Here is a 7,367-nt window from a genome sequence, read left to right on the forward strand (position 1 = left end):
GGAAAGAAACTGTGAAACTTTCATTCCCTGTTATTGTTCTCTAGTTTTTACATTCTCACCTTGTTGATTTATGCCTGTGCGAGATTTTACGCGCGACTCGTAAACGGTGGGTAACATTTCATAGAACATACAGTATAGAAGGAGGCCCTTCGGCCCATCGAGTCTGTACCGGCCCACTTAAGCCCTCATTTCAACCCTATCCCCTTTATTGCCAATTCGCACCGGAGACGCCAATAATGTTGCTCTTTTTAACTGGATACTGATATGACGGTTATGAATGATAATATTGCTTTACAGAGTCAAAACAAGGTTTTACCGGATTTCGATCAAAGACCAAACAACTGGTTAGTTAGTTCAAGTTCAATGATAGTTTATTTACACACAAGAATTACTTCGACATGCAACATAAAACACTACAAGCTAAATTACACCTAACACTACAACAACCTGTACTTAACTTCTGTACTCTGCTTTATGCAGAGGAACAAGGCCTTTGTTCGGATCTTGTGTGGCTGGGTCTGGAGAAGTGACTTTGTTTCTGCTGGGCTCATCCATCTGGTAGCGATCCTTGGTCTTGAACTTGTCTTCTGGTCATGATGCTACACTTGGTTTTAGGCGTAGGTCGGGGCCGAGAGAGACCAAGCGTCGGGGCCAAGAGAGACCGAACACATGGCAGTGTCTCTCTTTATCCTTCTGGGGTTTTGCGCTCTTTTGGGCAGTCCTTAGCTTTGGACCCAATGATTCAGCAGGCTTCGATTACTGCCTTCGATTTTGGCCAAAAAGGGGCGGGTGCCTTGATGGTGGGGCGTGTCCTGAGCGGTCATTGACCATGGCTTTTTGGGCACCCCCTGAGCAAAGGGAATGGCGCCGAAGAGTCTGTTTCTGTATCTGTTATCTGAGTACAGGTCTTTTGTTCTGGGGAAATGGGCCATTAGAATGCAAAGTAGCTGGGGGTTTCGATAGTGTCTAGTTATCTGAGTTGCCAATATACATAGGCTCTGAGCATCTGAGTTGACCATATTTCCCATGGTCCTTTGCAGGTGGCCATATTTCCCGTGATCCTGTGTAAGTGGCCATCCCAGATGGCTACACCTTAACCCAATAACCCCTCCTAACCTTTTTGGACACTAAGGGCAAATTAGCTTTAGCAATCAACCTAACCTGCACGTCTTTGGACTGTGGGAAGAAACCGGAGCACCCGGAGGAAACCCACGCAGACACGGGGAGAACGTGCAGACTCCGCACAGACAGTGACCCAGCAGGAAATCGAACCTGGGACCCTGACGCTGTGAAGTCACAGTGCTAACCACTGTGCTACCGTGCTGTCCTTCCAGTCAGCAATGAGCAGCCTGTCCCGGTCAGGACTAACCTGCAATAACAGCGGCCCACTCCCGGCGTTCAGGAACCAGTGGGAAGGGCATGTTCTCCAGGCGGCGCAAAGAGCTGCAACCTTGTTACCGCCCTCCATTACTTTGGCGCGACTTGGTAATCTTATAGAGAATCCTTTTAATTGGTTCGCGGGACGTATGCGCCGTTCACGAGTTATTGCCCATCCTTAATTGCCCTTGAAAATGCCGCTTTTTAAAAATATATTGTTCGGAGGGAGTTTTTGATCCAGTGACAATGATGGAATGGTGATAGTTCCAAGTCAGGATGTATGTGAAGCTGGAGGGGGGGGGGGGGGGGGGGGGGCGGGGGAACTTTAAAGCAATGATATTCCCATGCGCCCGTTGCCCCGTGTCTTTCTAGACCAGTGTTTTTCAAACTGTTTTGCCCGGGACTAATTTTTACCAACCATCCATCCTTCTGGACCCACACCGGCCGACCTTCGCAACCCACACCCACCGACCTTCGCAACCCACGCCGGCCGACCTTCGCGACCCACACCCACCGACCTTCGCAACCCACGCCGGCCTACCTTCATGACCCATGCCGGCCAACCATTGCGACCCACGCCGGCCAACCTTCGCGACCCACGCCGGCTGACCTTCGCGACCCACGCCGGCCGACCTTCGCGACCCATGCCGGCCGACCTTTGCGACCGACCATTTTCACTTGCCTTTAATGTGACAGGTGAGCCTGCTTGGTCCTCACGATCTCACTTGCTTAGTTACTCAATGTTATATTTCTGATAATAACTTCAGCTGATGTTTCAAGATCTCAGTGTATCCATTGGACAAAATCAAGAGGCTTGTCCTCAAAATCACCATGCCTAGTCTTCAAATATCTTTGGAGTTTTGAGAGTTTGAAACTTTCATTTGCAGTCCTTCCCTGCATATAACACACATTAACCTTGAATCCTGATTTGCAGTAGCACAATTGATAAACTCATAACTCAAGTAATTATCTTTCTGCTGCTTTGTTCCTGTTTTCAGCTTCTTCATGGTTTGTTCACCAGAAGCCCTGGAGTTCACATCAGCACTGCTGGCAGCTGCCAAATGGAGGAATCTCTCTCACATCCAGAACACCTGATGTCAGCGTACAGGGCGAGTGACCTGCTCTCTGCCGCTGCTCCAGGCAGGAAGACTCCAGCGATTAAAACAAAAATCTGCTCCTGGATGACCAAAGGCTCAATCGCTAGAACAAATAATAGAGGGGATGCAGGACACCCCTGCCTGGACCCCCGGTGCAGATCAAAATACCCTAAACTCATGTTGTTTGTGCGGACATTCACCCACGGCTCCCTGGACAATAACTGTACCCACTCCATAAATTGCGGCCTAATCCCAAACTGCTCTAACACCACCATCAAATACCCCCACTCTACCCGATCAATTGCCTTTTCTGCATCCATCGCAACCACCACCTCTGTCATAACCACATTCAACACCCTTCTAATATTCAAAAATAGCTGATTCCATTTCACGAACCCCATCTGGTCCTCCCCTATCACCTTCGGGGTGCACTCCAACCTAACTGCCAACACCTTTCGCCAATATCTTTATATCCACATTCAATAGCGATATAGCCCCGTACGATCCACGCTCTGTCGGATTCTTGTCCTTCTTTAGCAGCAAGTAGATCGAGGTCTGCCCCAAAGTCTGTGGCAGCACCCTCTTCCCTATCGCCTCCTCAAACATCCCCACCATCAGCGGCTCCAACCTGTCCCTAAATTTCTTATAATACTCCACCGGAACCAATCCGGCCCTGCTACCTTCCCCGATTGCATCTTCCCAATTGCGACCTTTATCTCCTGTTCCCCTATCGCCCCCTTCAATGTAGCCCTATGCTTGTCTCTCAACCTCGGGTGTTCCAAACCGTCCAGGAATTCCTGCATCTCCCAATCCTCTCCGGTGGCTACGACCTATACAACTTCTCTTAAAACTCGTCGAACACCCAATTGATTTGATCCAGGGCCACCACCAATTTCCTTGTCCTATCCCGCACCTGCACAATTACCCTCGTTGCCACCTCCCTCCAAAGTTGACCTGCCCACATGCGTCCCGCCTTCTCCCCATGCTCATAAACTGATCCCTTCACCCGCCTCAATTGGTGCACCACCTTCCTTGTGGCAAACGGTTAATGCTCGCCTATAGCTGCCTCCTTCTCTCCAAAAGCACTAGACCCACGTCCTCTGCATACCTCCTGTCCCCCTCCAACATCTCATCTATCAACCTTGCCGCTCCACCCTCTCCTCCTTATCTACCTTCGTCATAAATGATATAACCTCCCCCGTCACCACCGCATTCAGAGCTTCCCATACCACTGCCTGCGAGACCTCCCCCCGTACAATGAAACCTCACCCATCAATTACCCTCCCAATCTTCTCACAAAAACCTCGGTCCCCCAACAACTCCACATCCAATCTCTACCCCGACCTCTGCACTGACCCCGTCTCCAAAACCATGTCCACCCAATGCAGTGCATGATCGAAAATTGTTATTGCCGAGTTACTCCGATCCTTTAACGCCAGCCAACAGCACCTTCCCTACCAGAAAAAAAACTATCGTTGAATATAACTTATGGACCTAGGCGAAAAATGAATACTCCCGCTCCCCCGGGTTCACAAAACCTCCAATGGTCCACCCATTTCCTCCATAAGTCCAGACAACGGCTTTCTCCCCCCCCCCCCCCCCCCCCCCCCCCCCCCCCCGCCCCCGGACTGGGCAAGCGGGCGTGGCTGTTACCTGACCAACCTACTATCAACTCATGTGAATCCAAGTCCGGGATGGCCTCACGTACCTTCCTGACAAACCCTACATCATCTCAGTTAGGACCATACACACTTGCCAACACCACAACCTCCCCTCCAATGCCCCTGGACCGCCACCACTTTCTCCATCTGGAACCTCACTCTCTTACTAACCAAAACCGCTACCCCCAGTGCCCTGCTATCAAACCCGAATGGAACACTTGGCAAACGCAGCCCTTCCTAAGCCTCACCTGATCCTTCACCCTCAAACGAATCTTCAAACATTACAGTGGGCACCCTCAATCACTTCACTGGTCCTCCCAACCCCTTCATGTTCCACATAACTAACCTAACCAGGCACACCCCCCCCCCCCCCCCAATTCCTATCCACCATCATCATAACTCTGGGCCGTGCCTACTGGACCTGACCCGCCCCCATCCATTGTTACCATCGAATTGTGCTGCCCCCCCGCCCCAAGTATCCCCCCCGCCATCCACTTCCTCTCAAACACACCTCACCCAGTATCGATTCCCTCCCCCCCCCCCCACTTTTAACACCCCCCGGCCCATCAAAACCTGCTCAGCAGCCTCCAATTTCTGCAGCCCCTCTCCCCACATCACACCTTTCACTAGGTAATTTAAGATTGCTAGTGCGAGCCCTGCCCAGGCCCCCATCCCCTTTCCCCCCGCCCCCTCCTCAGTCCCAGGAAAACAACCAGAAAAAATATACCCCCTCAACTCAACATATGCTGTATAAACATACAAACATAACAAAAAACAAAGATAAAGATAAAGCTATAACAGCATGACCGCCTCAAAAGAATTGACTAAGTTCGATGAACATAACTTACCGTCTACCTATCTCTGCTGGCTCTCTCTGATCAGTTCATATTTGTCCATGTTCCCAGCAAGAAGTCTTACAACACCAGGTTAAAGTCCAACAGGTTTGTTTCAAACACGAGCTTTCGGAGCACAGCTCCTTCCTCAGCTGCGCTCCGAAAGCTAGTGATTTGAAACAAACCTGTTGGACTTTAACCTGGTGTTGTAAGACTTCTGACTGTGCTCACCCCAGTCCATCGCCGGCATCTCCACATCATGTTCCCAGCAGCGGTAAAGTAAAGCTGACTATCATTTCTGCTCCATGCCTTTTCTTCCTCCGGTTTATCTTCCCTCTCGCTGCAATTCCTGCAGTGCAGTACTATGGAGCGTGATCTTTGGCGGGATTCTCCGCCCCGCCGTGCCATATTTCAGCCTCACCCCACCGGCGGGAATCTCCAGCTTCATCTTTATATGCTTCTCTAGGCATTGAATTTACAATAAGTTGAAGAGTGTCATAGAATGGTTGCAGCATAGAAAGGGACCATCTGACCCGTCATCTCGGTGTCACAGTGGTTAGCCCTGCTGCCTCACAGCTCCAGGCTACCAGGTTCAAATGCAGCCTCGGGAGTCTGTGTGGAGTTTGCACTTCCTCTCCCTGTCTGCGTGGGTTTCCTCGGGTGCTCTAGTTTCCTCCCACAGTCCAAAGATGTGCAGGTTAGGTGGATTGGCCATGTCAAACTGCCCCTTAGTGTCCAAAAGTTTAGATAGGGTTACTGGATTTACGGGGATAGGGTGGAGGAGTGGGGTTAAGTAGGGTGCTCTTTCCAAGGGCTGGTACAGACTTGACGGGCCGAATGGCCGCCTTCTGCACTGTAAATTCTATGATTCTATCTCCATGACAGTTCTCTGCAGGAGCATCTCGGCTAGTCCTACTCCCCCCTGCCTTTTCCTCTAGCCTGCAATTTCTCTTCAGGTAATTATCCAATTCTCTTTTGAAAGCCATCTGGAATTTTAAAACCAAACTTTAAAGCACAGAAGTGGTATGCAATAGTATATGATTAAGTTCTTGGAATTGTATTGGACAGCCATATTGCCCAGAATCTACAGTACAGAATCAGGCCATTCAACCCAGTCAATCCGTGTTGGTGCTTATACACCACACGAGCCTCCTTAACAGACTTTTAATCAATCCCTTAACATACCCTTTATTCCTTTCTCCCTCATGTACTTATCTAATTTCTCCTTAAGTGCATCTCTATGCTATTCAACATGACTACCACTTAGAGAGAGCTCCTCATTTTTAACACACTTTGGATAGAGGAGTTGCTCCTGAATTTTCTATTGGATTGGTCAAAGTTCAATTTTCAATCTTTTGTTCATATTTGCCAACTATGACTCCTTTAAGAAAAATACATTCTAAAGATACTGCAGAATGTCTTACAGTCGTTAACGTTATACTGAAAAATAATTAGTTGAAAATGAAAATGAAATGAAAATCGCTTATTGTCACGAGTAGGCTTCAATGAAGTTACTGTGAAAAGCCCCTAGTCGCCACATTCCGGCGCTTGTCCGGGGAGGCTGGTACGGGAGTTTTTCAGAGTACAGTCATTTATTGTGTTTATGATAAGAACTTGACCAATGGAACACAGTATTTGTAGAAGTCAGGGTCTGTTTTCATGTGCAGCAATGTATGATAGCTGATGGAGTTCCCTCCGCTCTCCAGCCATTCAGAAATGACCTACTTAATGCAGCCTTATGCTCTACAATTTTGAATTGGAACTAAGGCAAATTAGTTTGCCTTCATCAAAGTTGAAAGGCAAAATATTTTTTTAAAGCACAGATCTGTTTATTGTGTCTACCACTTTAAATTGCCCATTCCAAATGGATGCAACAAATTTGTATTTTACTGTTGCAAGAAAATGACAACATGCATGTATACGTAAACTGAAATAACAATAATTTGTTTGGAATATTTGCTTTTCTATTGGTTATTTGATTTGGTGCATTCAAATCAATCAATTTAAAGGGAGTATTCTGGAAAATTAAGTTGTAGTGCAATTCAATTAATGTTTTTAAAAATAAATTTAGAGTATCCAATTCATTTTTTCCAATTAAGGGGCAATTTAGTGTGGTCAATCCACTAACCCTGCACATCTTGGTTTGTGGGGGCGAAACCCACCCAAACACAGGGAAAATGTGCAAACTCCACACGGACAGTGACCCAGGGCCGGGATCGAACCTGGGACCTCGGCGGCGTGAGGCTGCAGAACTAACCCACTGCGCCACCGTGATGCCCCTCGATTAATGTTTTTAAGAAGTAACACATCAGAAGAAAATAAATGAAAAAGGAAAATAGCTGACATAGAAATAGTGAATGACAGCTAGTCTGAACCAAGTATATTAAAATGATGAAAGA

Source organism: Scyliorhinus canicula, chromosome 9 (genome assembly GCF_902713615.1).
Source record: "Scyliorhinus canicula chromosome 9, sScyCan1.1, whole genome shotgun sequence".
In the NCBI taxonomy this organism is placed as follows: domain Eukaryota; kingdom Metazoa; phylum Chordata; class Chondrichthyes; order Carcharhiniformes; family Scyliorhinidae; genus Scyliorhinus; species Scyliorhinus canicula.